General features: G+C 38.1%; 1 protein-coding gene across 4 annotated transcripts in view; it reads right to left on the bottom strand.

Annotated features, from left to right (window-relative positions):
• VTI1A (vesicle transport through interaction with t-SNAREs 1A) overlaps positions 1 to 17796 on the bottom strand; it is a 275440-nt gene that overhangs the window by 107075 nt on the left and 150569 nt on the right. The gene's annotated exons all lie outside the window — the stretch shown is intronic.

Genomic DNA, 17796 nt, shown 5'->3' with positions numbered 1-17796 from the left:
GAAGCAGCTGTAGCTTGCCTCAGGACACACACCACGTGTGAGACAACCAGCATTTCTGTGCACATTCATTTTGGCTACTTAGCTAGCTTGCCAGAGATATGCACAAACCAGAGTCAAACTACAAAAACATGAGGGTTTTTCTCATAAACAACAAAAATCGTGCCTTGCTTTTGTTCTGGTGAATGAGTGGGATCCTAAAATGTCGTTATTTGAGAAGTCTCAAGAAAATGAATCATTAAAAATTCACCAGTATGTTAGTAGAAAAAACATGACTATTCTTATTTTTTTTAATAGATAAAGTTAGTTCTCAGGAAACAATCCAAAGTAGAATCTCCTCAAACTTTGAAAATTTGAGACAAGCAATTTTTTTTCTAAATCCATTTAACACAATGCAGACACTCTGCCAGATAAAGTCTAAGGAAATTCATTACATATATATTTCTCTATCTATTGCCAAGTACAGTACAAGTAAGATAAATATTTCCTCAGATATCTGACCACAAATTGACATCCTCATTATGCTATCTTGTCCCTCTTGGCTTGCTGCTCTTTACTTTTAGCTGTATATACAATGCCTCCCAAAGGTGAAATGTGGTAAGATATGTGGTTATTGAGTTAAAAAAGCTGTAAGGTGCAGTGCAGCTATACAAATGGTAGCCTAAGAAAGCAATTCAAGAGAGCTTTGCCTATGTTTGCATGTCAAAGGACTTACTGGATGAAACTATACTGAGCTTATTCCTCATCAAAGCACTCAAAATACTGTAATACACAGATACATGCATTCAATGTAATCTGGGGGAGAAAAAACAAAGCAAAATCCCTTAAAAATAGAAAGGGAAAAAATCAACAAATTACTAACCAAGTGGCATGAGGTGAAATGATAACAAGTATTTATTGCTAAAAATTATACGTATGTTTGCACAGACATAAAGGAGTGCGAGGAGCAGATTCTCCTTCAAAGGAATAACTATAAAGTAAATGGCTAAAATGGCCTGGTATTTCATAAACAAAGCTCAAAAATATCTTTATAGGAAACAGCTCTATTTTTATTACACCAATTTTAAGCAAGTTACTGTGGGGTTTTTTTCATCTTCTTCCTGTCACTGGCAAGTTCACACTCTTAGCTTTTTATAATGATTGAGTTTATTTTCCAACCATCAATGTGACAGCAGCATCAACTGTAAGTGAGGGTAAAACACCGTCACTTTGACGAATAGTGTATTTTCCTCTCATTGTCGATGACTGAAGACATCAATAAATAAGGAAGGAGAGCATGTCAGCCAGAATATCACAGAATGAATTGTTGATATGACACTTAGGGATTAAACCTTCAGCCATGAAGTTCAACCTAGCAGAGGGGTCTGAGAACTGAGATAGTTGCGTTTCTTCCCAGCAGCCTCTATAGATAAATAATTGGACGGATCATCAATTTTACAGGAGCAGCTTTACTCTACATGCACTTTAGTTGATGATCTTTGGCCTTTTTTGGGCTAAAATAACAACATAAGTTGAACAAAGAGACATAACGGAGGTAACATAATCTCACAATAAGTTTGCAAACATAAATTGACACCTTTATCCACAGATCCTCTTCATATACTCGTTCTACTCAGAAAATTCACTGATGACAGTGAAACTTGATTTTTAGCTGGAAGGTCAAGACAGTCAAACAAAAATATTAATAAATAAAGAAAAACCAGACTTATAAATTATATGAAGACATGTCTCCTCACTTGGTTTGTAACTGAAGGTGCCCAGGACTGGAAAAAAGTAACGTTAGCCCACAGTACAGCTAATTACAAGCTTGATATCATTGCTATGTGCTTGCTATAATTTTTCGAGTTTCCCCATGACTTTGATGTCTTCCTGCCAGTTAAAACCTTCATCTAAGTGGCAGATTCATGCTTTTAGCGCAACAGCGCTGTATAGATCTTTCCAGACTACTTATAATGCAAATCATCGACGATGCTACTACAGTTATGTGAAAAGGTCAGGGTTCCAAGATATACAGTAGCGCAGATGCATGAATTAAGACCAATACACAAACTGAAGGGTGTTGCATGTTACCAGTAATGGTGTTATTTCCACAGAATCTTAACAACGTCAATTATTTGGGAATTATCCCATCCTTTTAGCCAGTATGTACAGACAATGTTTAGTACAGTGCTGTCCCAAGTCCTACAAAAGTCTGTGTGGTGCTGCCCTTTCTAACCAAAATTCCCAAAGAGATGCATAAAATTATGTTCTAAAATTACATCTAAACTATGAGAAGCAGAAGGGTGAATGCATTTACATCATTATTATCTATGTACTGACAGAGGGCAGGAATATTCAATATAGCAATTATCTCAGTCTTAAACAATGCTGTGATGAACAGAAAAAAAATTTCTGAAAAAGTATATAACTTAATATTAACAAGCATCAGCCTTAAAGGGTGAATGCTAAAATTCACAGCTCTAAATGTATTCTGCCTTAAAGGTGTTTGAACAAGGTATGGAAAATCAGCCTCTTCAGTGCTGAACACTTTAATAACGCTATGTTGTGGGTCCAACACAAATGGTGCCTGGCTCTATGAGACTGTGTAATACAAAAAAACCAAACAAACATTTCTTATCCTCAAACACTGAAACTAATTAGAAGAATGAAAATGCTTTTCCCAACTGAAGAAAAAACAAAACCCCCAAAACTCCCAAAATGCAAACTCAACTTCCTCCTTCATGTGTGCAAAAATTGACACATGGTTTTCAACTTTTATATTGAGATAAACCCAAAAGACAATGATCACTTCTAGAGATGCTTTACACTCCTGAATATGCCCTTACTTTGGAATTTGCCTGTAACCTATATGCAGTATTTATTTGTACATACAAATCATAATTATTTAATACATGTTTCTCAAAGCTTGATTTCTAATACCTACACACATCTCAAGGACGCAAAATAAGTTGTGCTTGACTGGTTTTTCTTTTCCTTTTTTTGCCTCCAGCCATTTAAGTATTTATTTACTTTATCAGCTAAACTGATTCTGAAAAAGCTTTTTCTAATCACTCAAGTCAATAATACTTTTTTCCTTAAGAATGACTAATATATTTACTCAAGAGACAGGAAAGATATGGAACAAGCCTCTCCAGGCTTCTGGATAAACAAACATGCATTTTTATGAATTTTGAAGACAGAGTCCCCATTTTTCTTCTCATATGAAAAATAAAATAATTCAAAATAGTTTATACAGAACTTTTCCTCTTAAAGCATACCCTCTGTGTGTGTGTGTGTGTGTGTATACACACATATATATATATAAATACGTTTCATAAGAGGCAGCAGATATCTTGATATGGTTTCAAATGTAAGAAAAGCTTGAAAACAACAACATCATGGAGAGGACACCTGGAAGTATGATTTGCCCAATCTCATCATATGTACAATGCATGCATCTGAGCTATGTAATTAGAGGTGGGAAAAGACAAACTAATTTACACTGGGAAAAGCAGAAGATCATGCTAAAAATCAAGATGGCTGGTCTACAGAATCATGAAATAAACTCAAAAAACCACTGTGTGTTGTGAGAGAAGGAATCAGAGTAGGAAAACAGAACACTTCCATCCCGAGATCCTCAGCCTTGCCTAGTGAATAACACCATTTGGGGAGTGCAATTCTGTGTTGTCTTTGCACAGAGACATTGCATGCTCTGAAGACGTAGCAAAAGCTTATGGAAGATTGTTGGAGAAGAACTACGCTGACACAGGCAGAAACTCAGTAAAAATATTCAAGGCTGGGACACTTTTTTTCCAAAAGCTATTCAGTTTTGGACAGGTTAAAAGTGTAGATTTTAGGAGACTAAGAGATAAATCAGCAACAGCAGTTTCTGGAAAAAAATGCTAGAAAGCGTTAAATGTAGCTGTTCAGAGGTGACAGCAAGCAGATTTACAAACGTGGAAAATATATGTTGCAGGAGTTAGAAGAATTCAGGGCTGAGTCAAATGCTTTATGCTTCTGACAGCAGAAAGTTAATAAAGAAAGTGATGACATCTTTAAGTGTAGGACACAGGTAAAAGTCCTATAAATTTACAGGTTCACAGTTGATATATATTTACATTGAACAGCCAATATAATTAGAGACAGAAGGATTTAGATAGGATTTAGATCATTAAAGTTATTAAACGACAAGTACAGGTTAATACAGATAAATGAAGGATAATATAATGGCTATAAGCTAATGGAGAGACAATTTGTAGAGCATTAACAGAACAGTGAAACATGAGATTTGGTGCTCAAATGCCTCAAGAATCTGCCGCAGAGAAGTTAATCTGCATGCTGTTAAGTGGTCACTTAACACAATAAAATAAAAATTAGCTACATGCTATAGGGACTAGTTGGCCTCTTTAGCAGAAGCGAATGCCATACCAGTAGAAAGAGTACTGACAGTCAACAGCATACACTGAGGACATCAACACTTCCAGAGCTGTCAGAAGTTCAGTCGCAAGAGAGGATAAAAGAAGTTGCCCGGTGTACTGTGAGAGGAAAAGACACCTAAAAATACATCCCAATCCTCCGAAATCCAATAATACTTAAATACCAAGATGTCCACCAAACTTAAAATACAAACATTTTTCAAATGGAAAAGGTCCTTATAAGCTATAATGGATGTTCATGATATTATTTTCATTGGCCAACAGCAAAAGGGGTCCATTGATCCCGGGGTCAGGGAAACCAGAAAGAAAACCACCCAGAACACCTAATCAGAATTCAGGCTTTGTGCTTTGTTCAAAATAAGGAAGAAAAGATATTTGAGGAAGATGCCACATGTCTTCAAGGACAAACTGGGAGCATTTCACAACCAACACCTCCCATGGTCCAGGCCTACTCTGTCCTTCCCCAGGCAAAAAAAAGGCAGTTGAATGAGAAGAAACTAGGAAAAATAAAGGAGAAAGATGATATATGACAGACCTAGTAACTTCACCTCCAGTAGCCTTTTCTTTTTCTAAGGTTTCGTACCTTTTCTGAAATCCTAACTTACATCAATCTGCTGGTATAAAACTACTCATTTCTCACTAACTGATGTATTTTTTTCTGTCTACTCCCATCACCCATCTAGCTGAGCTCCCTTACTAACGTCCTCAGAGCAACATTCACAGGAGGTGGCAGACTTTGATTCTCCCGAGCGCTTGTCTACATTGAAGTCCAGCCATTGTTCTAGCCACGCACCAGCTCGGTAATGCTCATCTGCTCCAAGTTCCTCCCTTTGCATCTTCTTCCCCCCCCCCTTCCTTCAAATAAGTTCTAAGGCAAAAGAAATCCTTGGTTAGTGCATCAATAACTAAACAACTTGCTACCCCCATTTCAATCACGTAAGTTTAGTTGGGAACCAACCCTCAGTATCTTCTTTTCCTACTACTTTAAGTGCTGTCAGGACAGACGAAGTCCCTGCTCGCTCTCAGCTCGGTGCAGGGAATGGATGCTGCTTCATTACAGTACTGCCAATCTTGAACTTTTCTGAAAGCGATTTAGCAGGGGAGAGTATCAACAATCCTGATTGCATCTAAATTAAGTTGCAGAAACATATCCTCTAAAACTTGAGCCACAAACCATCACTTAATTAAACCTATGACTCCAAACAGCATTGAGACGACACAACAGTGATCTTTGGTTCGTCTAACTAAGGCTGGAGGCATAGTAATAATTTAATCAAAACCGCTCCGCCATCTACCAAGTTTGCTATAAACTCAAAGCAGTGTAAATAATTACTTTGGACCCTGCAGTACTGGTTATTTCAAAGACTTAAAATGTGTAGGCAGAGAGTTGGCAACTTAGACTCCTGCATTCAGCAGCTCGAGGCTCGTAAAGTTGGCCCTACCTCTATAGCTGATTTATTCTTAAAGCAATAAATGCACTTCAAGACACAGAGTGGAGCACAAAATAGATGAGACGGACTATCAGCCAACCAGCAAACAGCAAACATAGTTACATTAGGTTTTCAAAAGAGACGAAAACATTTTGAAATGTTGAAGTATGTTTTAAAATTGAAGTGTGGAGCAAGAGATTCTTTTCAAACTTATTTAACTATACAAAACTGCAGCATATGACATTTAAACAGTACAAAGATGAAGAACAAAGTCTGCTAGTTATATCCGTAAGCACTGGAACAATTTTTTTTATTTTTTTTTAAACTGATTCTTCATGACCCATTTATGTAGCTAAAACTTATCAATAGGAACAAGGTTCTTTGCAGTATCTCAGCTTCAGGATCTCAGAAAGTCTGTAAGAAGAGAATATCCTCCGACTGTTTCAATCTGAGAAATTGCTCCTTGAAGCAAAAAGCGATGTCAACAAATGAAAACAAAGCCAGAGTCAAATAAAATGACATCTGGGTTTGTTCAGGTTTCCCCCAACATCCTGATGTACCAGGTTTATCCTGAATCCACAGGCCGATTAGAAAGCCAGGAAAGCTGGCAACACAAGCAAAAAGTCTAGGCTTTTTTGATCTCCAATACTTCCATGGAGCTAAAAAGTGTTTTAACCTTTCTTGCAGTGTTCAGCAATTCATTTTAAACGTGAATGGAACTATCTCCTGCTGTATTCACATTCATATTTAAACAACAAAACCCAGAAATAAAATAGTGTCCAGACATTAAAAAAATAAAACAAGCTTAGAGGATGATTAATAAATAATGCTTAAAATCACTGACCAAAAAGTATAGCAGTCTGTGCAAAAATAACGCATTCTGCAAACAGTGTGTGTGTGTATATATATATATATATAAACTTTCTTAAACATTGGAAAGCCCACAAAGCAGGTGAACAGCTCAGCAACCTCGAAGCTGGCTTCAGTGCAACTCATTCTTTGAATACGAATTAGCAATGGGTAATCGCAGCATATTTATGAGGCCTTTTGCCTGGTCGTTTTCTCCAGTGAATGCTGTATTATTCATTGCGTGTGCCCTGACCCCAGTGCGCTCCTGTTCTGACAAATCATACTTGATTAAGACAAATCTTTATTAGTTAGCTAGTCAACTTCCCCATTTATCATTTGCAAATCCCATTCTCCTTTTCAGGTACAGTAAAAGTAACTGAAACCATTTTTTCTCCATATAAAATGAAATGCTCGTTACAGACAGTAAGTGCAAACAGAGGCCTAGAAGTCAGTAATAGATGATAAAACAAAGGTTTAACAGGCATAAATTACAAATGTGGCAAAACTCTAACACAATAGCGTACTTTAGATAGGCTGAGGAAACATTAATTAGCTCATCCTTTCAACGTTTCCCATTTTTTCACCAACTACATCTGTCAAAATCCAAATGCCATATAAAAGAACTGTATTGCAAAGTTGGAGGCTGAAAGTACCGAGGTTTAAAAACTAATAATAAAGGGAAGGCTGAGGAAAGTTAATGTTCAAGGTTTCTACAAAAAAAACCCAAAAAAACTTTTAAAGGTTTATCTATAAAAGGAGGGAAAATGAATTAAAAATTATTCATGAAACTTCAGTTTCCCTTGAAAATGTAGTATCTCTCCAAAGAGGTGGCAATCTGGAGAGAAAAAACACCCTTGAAGACAATGTTCGTTTATTCAGTGGGTAATTTACAACTAGAAAACCATGTGATGTCTAATGCACACCAGTTTTGTCATGATAGTGGTTTCAGCTGCAGAGAAGGATGTTTCTTCTATCAGGACTCTGGAGATCTGAAGCAACTGCTTGGGGATGGAGGGACAAGGAGCAGAGGGAAGGGACAGTCCGTAATTGGGCTGCCTCTGGTTCAAGCTCCAGCTCTGCCCCAGAATTTTATTCTGGCCTCTGGAGGGATCTCTAGGAAACGCTCACTTAGCTGTATTTTTGTTTGGTGATCAAGTTTAGTAGTTTGCATATTTTATTGCATTTTGAATCTTGGTTTTATACATAATGATACTTATACCCACCAATTAGAATCTGTGTTCATTTGAAATATACAGTATTTTAAAAACCTGCACCTAAAGGGCAAAACATCAACATAAAGCCATCTCTGTGCTGCTTACACAGCACCCTTCTTATGGACTCCTGTCTTCCTCCACTTATATCTTCCCATCTCAAGCCATTTTTCCTTTGTTTATATTTTTACTTTTACCCTGCAGGACCAATGCAGCTATGGATTCTGCTCCTTTTTCACACACATGAGCTAAGTGCTAGTTATTTCCATCTGCAATGTTGCCTTCGATTACACACAGAGTAATGCTGAGAAAACCACTACCTCAATAAACCCACAGCAAGGGTACAGAGGGAACAATGAAAAATACCCAATGGTCTGGCAAATCACTGTTATCGGGAGGTATACAAGAAGGAAAGAATCCAGACTGATTTTAAAACCCAGGCTGAGTTTGCAGGGCTATGTATATTTAAACTCACCCCCCACCCCCAACTAAAAACCTCTCTGCTCTTGTACTCGTCAAACAAAGATATTTCTTCTGGAAATTGCTGAGGTGGAAATAAAGGCTTTCCCATAATAGATTTTTTTTACAGCACTCTTCAGAGCAGAATCATATTTTAAGGATCAAGTTAAGCTCTTCAGATGGTGTTTAAGAGGTAGACTTACATGGGGCCTTTACTGCACGTAGACATGATTTGTTTCTAAGGCATCTCTGCAAGGAAAAATTGTTGCAAAACCTGATTTTTCAGTGTCTAAGAAGACAACTGTGATTTCTGCTGATGGAGGAACTCAGCAACACTTATCGACGCTTTTGGCACCTTTACGTTAGACTACCGCTATATGGTTTAACTGGGGGCAAACCTGGAGATTTCTGAAAACAAACAGCTCCGGAACAGAGCAGCTTATTGCATGGGGCAGCAGTTTTTGCTCGGATTCTCCCAAAGCAGCTGCCTGCAGCGCTCCGAGCGCCATCCCAGCCACTGGACGTGGTCTTTGAGTCCCTGACGATTTGGGTCAGGGTTACCAGAGAGACTGCTCCTCTCTGTTGGGTGTTACTTGAATTACACTCAGCAGAGATACGGGCGCTGGAGGTGCCACGAAGAAGCGCTGGCAGCTGAACAGTCTCTGTGAGGATGTCCTAGGTTTGGGTGACATCTCCCCTCTCGCCTGGTCTGCCAGCCCTCGGACACGTTAGCGTGCAGGACATGCTGCCAAAGACATCAGGTGGTCTGCTGTGGGATGTAATTAACAATTTCATAGGACTTGCTGGCAGGCCACTGTTAACATTGATTTGTGTGAATGTTCTGTATGCTGCAGACAGAACAAATTAAGTACATTCTTCTTTGCTGTAGCTTATTTCTACATTTACAGAGGACCAACACGAGCAAAACAGTATGCCCAGTAGCCTCTAGCCCGACACGGTAAAGAGACAAGTATCTGGATTTTCTGTCATGCTCAAAGATCAAGAAGACGGGGGGCAAGGTCAGATCTGGGAAAGGACCCCGGACTGCTGGGTTCTGTATTTGAAATGAAAGGCATGCCACCTATGGGCAGGTACCATCCAGCCGACCAGCCTCATTGATGTTACATACTTGTGCCCACGGCCATTTTCACATTTTATTTCTGTTTTGGATGCCAGTAAAAAAATAAATAAATTGATCTTGCTGAAATTTCTTCAAGCAGTCTTTAATGTTGCAAGATAGGGATTTGAGAGAATGCAATTTATTACTGGCCTAGCCACTACTGTACACCTGGTAAATATTTGTGCTTGTTTCCCTGTTTCTAAAATGAGTGTGAAGGAATCCACGTTGGCAGAACACAGTATGTATCCTTAAAAGGACTGTATTCCTATGGAAGTCATTTAAATACTGCACTTAGCTTCTTATATATTCATTTTCATTAAAACTACTGGTTTGAATATAATTCTAATTGAAAAAAACCAACATTAGAAGTTATTTTTAAAATTAAATCTGAAGTGGCACACCCTCCTCACCTACAGGACATTATATTTAATCTCATAAAGGATTTCCAGATTATTTGAACACCAAAATATAATTATCCCATGATCTACTGAATTGGTAAATTATTGCAGTATGACATTTTAATGCAAATACCCAGTTTACAAACATAACTTTTCTGGAAATTCTCAAGAAGTGTTAAACCGATGTCAGTGTCTCAGTAATTTCGCAGTTTAAAAACAGTTAGAAATGTAATGACTACACTGCACTTGATTAAAGCATTTACAGCTCTAATCAAAAACTGACAGCAAGATCAAAGATGTTAACTTAAATCTCTCTTCTAATTATGTTTAAAATGCCACACCTCAGGCCTGTCTCTCCTCTTCTTTTTCAAACCAAATTCTGCTTAAGAAAGATCTAACACTTCTTAACAGTTCATTATCCAATAAAACTATTCAAAGCTTAAAAGCAATCTACACAATTAGTCAGGACCTCAGGGAGTCCACCGGTAGTCTTTATTACAGGGCTTCATATTAAAACACCTTAATTATATTTGTCAAATGGATTTCATTAAAACCCATCGTCACTTTAATTTTCATATTTTGACAGTGCTGGCATAGCATTATTACCACCTGCCAAGCTACGAACTACAACAAAATTATCAAATTCCTTCAAATACTAAGCAGTTTCTTTTTGTACCTGACCAATGATTTCCCTCTTTTTGGTGAATGCACCATAATTAAGAGGAATAATTAAAATTCCATATTCAAGCAGCAGACATGCAAGCTAAACGTACAGTGTATCCATTGCAGGTGTGTAAATAAGAACCTATATGGATACCTGGTTGCCAGGAGCACATAATACAAAGGTAGGACACATATACTGAAGTGCTTCTGAATAATAAAGCCAAGACATCAAACAGAATGCACTATTATTTAATCAAATGACAACTATGATGACTTGAAAGCAGAGGACATTTTAACTTCTACTCATTATACTGTCATTTCGACACAACAGATCTGGGGATTATGACCATATACTGTAACCAGTTTTATTTTAGATATAATCCATGGAGGTTCCACTTGACTTCAGACAATCACATTGAAACATAATTAAAACAAAATTGTTCATTCTCTCCACAGACGGTCAGTACCATGACAAGGGCTTCTGATATTTATGATACCTTTCCAATGCAGAACATATCAATTGTTGTTTGTTTTTCTCTTAATGCCACAGCAATTAACGGCTTTAGATAATTACCAATAATATAAAAACTAGGTACCAGCATCTGTCATGCAACACGGTGTGGGCTGTTAACGTCATGTGGGATGTAGAAACAAATAATTTCCTCTTTTTTGTTATCTGAAATACTGTATGGAAAACTGCAACAAAACAGCAATTTACCGTTATTGTGCTTATATTTACTGAGCTAAATTCAAGCCTGATTAACTCCATGTTCTTCAGTGAACATGTGTATAAGATGACTTTGGCCCACAACAGATAAAACAATGGCATGCAGATTGCAATGGGGAAAAGAACAGAGAATTTTCCTTTCTTTCATATAATCATAGCAAGAAATAAGAAATGAAGAGGTTTCTGCCATATGTCTAACACACTTCACTGCTTTGTACAAAGGTCTCAAGAGTAATGATCTCCGTGTGTTATGAATATTTTAAGACTTATTAAATGTTCTTGGATCATTGTGGGTAAAACTATCGGATTTTAAAGAACCACTTTAAATGACAATTAAATAGTATTCCTACTTAAGGAAAAAGAAAAATTGAATAATTTTTTAATGTATTATCAAGGAGGAAAGCCGCAACCTCTTTCACAGCATATCACAAGTTTTAGCAAAGAAATTGCTGAAGACGTGCTGGGTTTATTTTATTTCTATTTTATTTCTTTTTATTGCTTTAATTGCTTTTGAATTACAAAGAAATAAAACAGAGTACTTACAAGCAAGGGACTATGAGCTGATCACAGTTCTCGTTTGGATTTTTGGCAAGTCACCTTATTTCTTTTATCCTATTTACTCTCTCTGTAAAACAGGGGTAAATAATGTTTCTCCTAGAATTCCACCAGAACAAGCAAGTGCCCACATACTGCTTAGCTTCTGTTATCAGGACATCTTACAGCAAATAATCAGAATTTTTTGGCGCCTCCTATTAGACTTCAAACTGTCACACCAAGCTTGGGTGCACGTGGGGATTCCTCTTAGGAACCCACTGTCCCAGAGACGATGTAAGAGGTAAGTAGCGTTTTGAAAACAATCCCACTCCAAACCAGAGTGCTGGCTTGCTTCCACTGCTGTGGCGAGAGCCAGCTCCTCTGCTTAACCCAGGGATGGAGGGACAGGGGAGCTTCCCAGATGAGGAGCTGGTGGGTGATGAAATCTCACATGTGTCTGTAACACCACTGGTCACGCTTTCCCTCTCGAAATCTCCTCCTCCCGTTGCACCCAGGATCCTGCCCTTTCTGTGAGGGCTGTGTAAGGCTCTGGCTTTGGTTCCCTTCCTCCTCACAGATCTGCAGTTGATTTACGCCTGGAGAATCTCATGCACAAACTCAGCTACTATTTAATAAGTGACAGATTTCCCCTCTCTGCTGCGCTGCCATTTCCTCTCCCATTGCTTAGCCTTCTACTCAAATTCAACAGAACACAGCAGTTCCTTGTCCCCCCAACATGTCTCCACTCCCATTCTCATGACATGCAACACGATCATCTTCTTTCCCACCCAGCCTCAACATCTTTTTTTACTCAGTTCTTTTTTTTCCAGTCTTCATTTTTGGGCAAGCTGTCCGATTCTTTCTGCATGACATCGATAGGATACAGACTGGTCCCATCCATTCATTCACCTTCCTAAAACTCTCTTCTAGGCTCTCACCCATTTTTTATATTATTACATCCATTTCTCTTGCCTTGACAAAAATCTATGTACCACTTACAGTAATGCAGAACACTGCTACAAACACCATTTTTTTAGCATCATACTGTTATTGTTTTTCTTTCTAGTCACGCCACTGCCTCTCCCCAGTTCAGCACATAAACAATAGCTACATTTCTTCCATAGCCAATCCCTTCATGCTCTGACTTCTCCCATTTGCTATCAGCATATTAATTCTTTTCTCAGCCCAGATATCATTCACTTGTTAAATTTTTACTCAAGCGTTTCTGCACTTTCTCCCATGTTCCCATGATTGAGAGGAGCTGAGCATAAACAACGCATCACCTCATCATGCTCCTGGAATCTCTGATCTGGCTTCTCCTGTCCATTGATACACCATGCAATCATAATTTCTTCTGAAGTCCATGGAAATCTCAGCCACAACCATGAACCTTTTTGTTAGAGGAATTTCTAAATGTCTAGTCCCAGACTGGGTAAGTCATAGCATAAAATCTAGCAGGCACATGTGGGTATCATCCATGATGGAGGAGGAAGGTACTGTAAGAAACAAGTTACCACCACTTGTCTTCACTGTTGCAGTGCAGGTGTGACATAGGGATTTACAATGTACACTGCATTACTGTCAGGTTTTAGCTTCCTAAGCCAAACACTATCCCCCACAAGCTATCAGCAAATAGAACGTAAATCCTGTTGTCACGAGTCAATAATTTATTAAATTCACGCTATTACTAATAATTACAGAAAAAGTACCTGTTTTACACTCTTGACAAACAGGAAGCCAGCTATGTTTCCCATTTCAGCTATGATACACAAGGAACAATTCAAAGCAACACTCGTCCCTGGCTGGCACGTATTCTTTAGCATTTGAAGTTTATTTGATACAAATGAGGGTCTACAGAACCCTGCTGACATGAAGTCACAAAGAGCATATACATTTATGAATACTGCATTTATTGCACTTTGTATGCGTTGTTTGTTAGGTCTTGGTGCTGAAATCACAGCTCTGAATCTATCTTGAAGATGTTAAGGATGTGTTGTGAGCTTTTGCCTTCTCTCCCCACCACCCCCAAAACAAAACAAAACACCACCACAGCGTTCATGGCTTTAATTATTAAGATTACATTTTCTGTTTTATCTTAAATCCCATAATGGAAGCAACCAGCTTTTTCTCTCCTTTTTTTTTTTTTTTTTTTTTTTGGTAATAGTATACACTCTTGATGTAGGAAGGAAATGTGAAGACAGAACAATCCAGCTGGATTAGACATTTATGAAACCTATTGCCAACAGTGAACTGTCAAAGCCAGCAATCAAATGTAACCCTGGCAAAAAAAAAGAATGGAGACTGCTGTGAGGAGATTTACTTAGAAGAAACTCTCAAATAGTCCTTTTATTTCCTGTTTCTCCTACCCTGCACCAGTTTTATACCTGCTTGTTGCCCCTCCTTCCTTGAAGTTACACCTGGTTTACAGTTGTGTGGTAGGAATACTTTCTCTGTTTCAGAATTAACTGTTGAATTTCTGCAGCCTCAATGCAGAACGCTTGAACAAATAATTATTGCTTTCCTTTGAAATCTTAAAATCTATGAAAATGTGGAGTAGCTATTAATACAGAGATCTCCACAATATTCCCAGGAGTAAAAAGTCTTATTACCATTTTTTTCAGCTCAGAAGCTGACAAAAGAAGGATGTAACTAACTTAAAGTCCTATGAAGTCAGAAGGAAGGGTAAGAATTCACTACTTCTGACCTTAATCCTACTTCTCGTCAAGACCATCCCTTGTGCTTTATATTCCAGCTTTTCACTGGAAAGCTGTTAATAAGCATCAGGAAAACTTGGTAATAAGCACCATTAAAATTAACTGACATGAGAAGATATTTAGCTAGGGCAATGGAAAGGAAAACAAGACAAAAGTTAGAGAATTGACTGGAATATATTAATCAGCAAAACACAATGTAGGGTGAGAAATCTGCGATACTGAAGAACAGGATCTCAAGCAACCAGTAGGAGAAAAACAAAGACTAAGACTAATATGTAATGGAGTAATTATAACAGCAGCAAGATCTCTACATTGTACAAAAAAAAAAAAAAAAAAAAAAGGCTTTCTGGATTAAAAGAGGAATAACTACAGAAACAACAGGGTAACATCCGCATTTTGGCCATATCTATTCTGCAGGCTACCAATGCTTCTAAGAGTCTCTCTCCACTATAAATTGAAAGTAATGCTACTTAATTATTTTCTAGCAATGGCGAAGATTTATTGATTAATACCCATGTTGAAGCTTCTAAGAACTCTCTCTCCGATTCATGTAGAGCCCGAATTTTAATGCAACAAACAAAAATGGGATTCTAAGAGTGTGTAATTTGTGTGATATGTGTATGTTTTCCTGTGAACAGAAAATCAACTTTAAGATTGTGACATGAGGAACCACAGAAACCACAGTAGATCTATATACAGGATAAACTTAAAAATAGTCAGCTGAATAGTTCAATTTCACAATTTGGGATTTGAAAATTCAGTACCACCTTAAATTTTAACCAGAAGGGAAAATTTATAGAATACTGGCTACTTCCCCTCATTTAAATTGAATCAGCCATTACAGTTAACAACCTTCCCACCCCACAGAAATAAATAAAGAATGCTGTATCCTTTCTAATTTAAAAACTCTTATCTTCATTAAAAACATAGTTGATTTAGTCAGAAGTTCCATCTAGTATGGGCTGTAATGATTTAATAGTGCCAATTAGATCTATAGTATTCCTAGAAATGGAGGAGCTGCAGCTGGAGCTCTGCAGACCAGTCAAAGAATTTTCACAGGGTATTCAGAGGACTGCACCACTCTATTCTGTGTAGAAGATTAAACTTTAAAGGAGAAAAGAAGCAGGATTTCAAAACAAATATTCCAATATGACAAAAAACTCTTCCTCCTGGGCTTTGCTCTTGTACAAAAGAGAAGTATTTCACCCTCCCATTCTGTAAGTAGCTGGAAATGCTCTGCATATTTTACTAATGACATCAAATAACTTGCTAATTCAAGATACTTCAGCCAGCCATGTGTCCTAGTGAGAGACAATGCATGAACCCTTTAAAGTATCTACAATACAGAATATGTTCCTTGATAATGTCATTAAGCCATGATGACATGTAGCAAGCAATTGCTGGCAAAGGTCAATAACCTGATCCATTTATACAACGAATGCCTGTTAAAACAGTGTTTAAAGAACAATCGAATGATTGATGACCATAAGCTCTATGTTGGCCATGATGTGCAGCGTGCACATACAGCGTGTTCTGCAAGCGCCACACGTACCTCTAATGCTGTGGGGTGGGTGGGGGGAAAACTGTGTTCTGCCAAAAACCAACCCAAAATGTTTATACAAAAATGTTGACAACAATAATTGAGTAAACAGAGGTCTGAAGACGAATTTGTTAGCACTGGGCGGTAAAAATAGGCAGTGCTTCTGATCCAGTTGAATACAGCTCAGTTTGAAAATAAGGTGCTCTAGGCAAAACAGACTGCAAGCATCCTCTGAGCTCCAAGTCACAGTCTGTGAAAAAAAATAAGTGACCATCCCATAGATCTCTATCACTGTTTTTTAAAATTCTTCCTTCATTTTTAATTCAATCTGATGCATTAAAATGCAGTTTCATTTGATGCACATTTGAATCTTGCCAGCTCAAAAGCCATTGTCAAAATTCACAGGTCCAATTTGTTGTATTGTTTAAAAAAAGGGGGAGAGGGGATCGGTTCCAAAATATTTTTGTTGTTTTCATCTGCCAGCAACCATCATTCTATCAACAGAGTGCTGCACACTTCTTAGAATTTAAGCCCCTTTCCTAAGGAGTAATTAACCTAACAGCTTCTTGCAAGTCATTCTTCTGTCTCATCAGAAAAGCATGGTGACCTGTATGTTCTGTAGGACAGGAACACTTCCCAAAATTGTCATCTGGTCCCTTCACGGAATTAATTATGTCACTCTAAAGTGGCCACATTCCACTTTCTACAAACAAGAATGATCTTGAAAAATCATCAAAAGATATATATGATCATAGAAATCATAAAATAAATATGATCCATTCAAAGCATTTGATATTCTGTAACTGTAATGGTTCTGGCTTTCATGAGATAAACACACTGGGACCACATTGTGCTGCTGATGTGTACCCTTCAATTAAAGAGCATTTCTGCACACAAGCCAGTTCCTCATGGAGGTGTTGATTATAAGTGGCATTCATCAGAATCAACGGTATAAAAATAAGCTCCCTGCCATTTTGCTGCATCCATAAACAGGTGTGGCCTGAGCTTTATTAGGTGCCCAGACAAAAAGACACGCAGGGACTGTATCTCAGCATGAGTCACAAAGCAAAATTACAGTCCTGTGCTGCAGTCGTGAGACTTCCTAAAATACGTTTCCCAAGCCAGGGGCAGCAGTCGGTGTTGTTGGTTAGCGCAGTCAGGAACTGGATCCACCCCTTCCCGGGCCCCGCAGAATCCCTTCTGCATTGTGGTACAACAATCAGACACGTTCCTAACTTGATTTAAGGGAAAAAAGTATTCTACACTGCAAAACATTTCTGTGAGTGTTCTTAGAGCTCCACCTTTCCTACAGAACTGCGGAGTTTCTGCATGGCATGGTAAGCAGAGTTGTACTGGAATTATATTTAAGAAACATTCATATGAAGAGTCATCCCTTCTTTCCCAGTAATCCCCTATCAGTCACAAACACAGCTGAAACAAAGCAGAAAACAGTTAAAGCAACAGTGAGTTACACACTGATTACTTTCCCATCTCACCCTCGGCAGTGATGGAAGTTCAGTCTGCTCCTTAACACACGTGTGCCAAACAACTGATAAAAAAGGATGCCAAGTACTCCAAACTTCTTTAAATTTTGAAAGCTAATGCCAATTATCAGCTAAAGGAATTTATCCTGTTTCCATCCTGTTTGGCTCTGTAGTTGAAGCCTCCTCCGCCTACATCATTTTAAACACACACGCCAGAAAAGATTTTTCACCACTAGGCTCAACAGGTACATCACG

The sequence above is a fragment of the Accipiter gentilis genome, chromosome 9 (assembly GCF_929443795.1).
Source record: "Accipiter gentilis chromosome 9, bAccGen1.1, whole genome shotgun sequence".
In the NCBI taxonomy this organism is placed as follows: Eukaryota; Metazoa; Chordata; class Aves; order Accipitriformes; family Accipitridae; genus Astur; species Astur gentilis.
The sequence above is the reverse complement of the archived record's forward strand: the minus strand, read 5'-3'. Positions and strand labels throughout refer to the sequence as shown.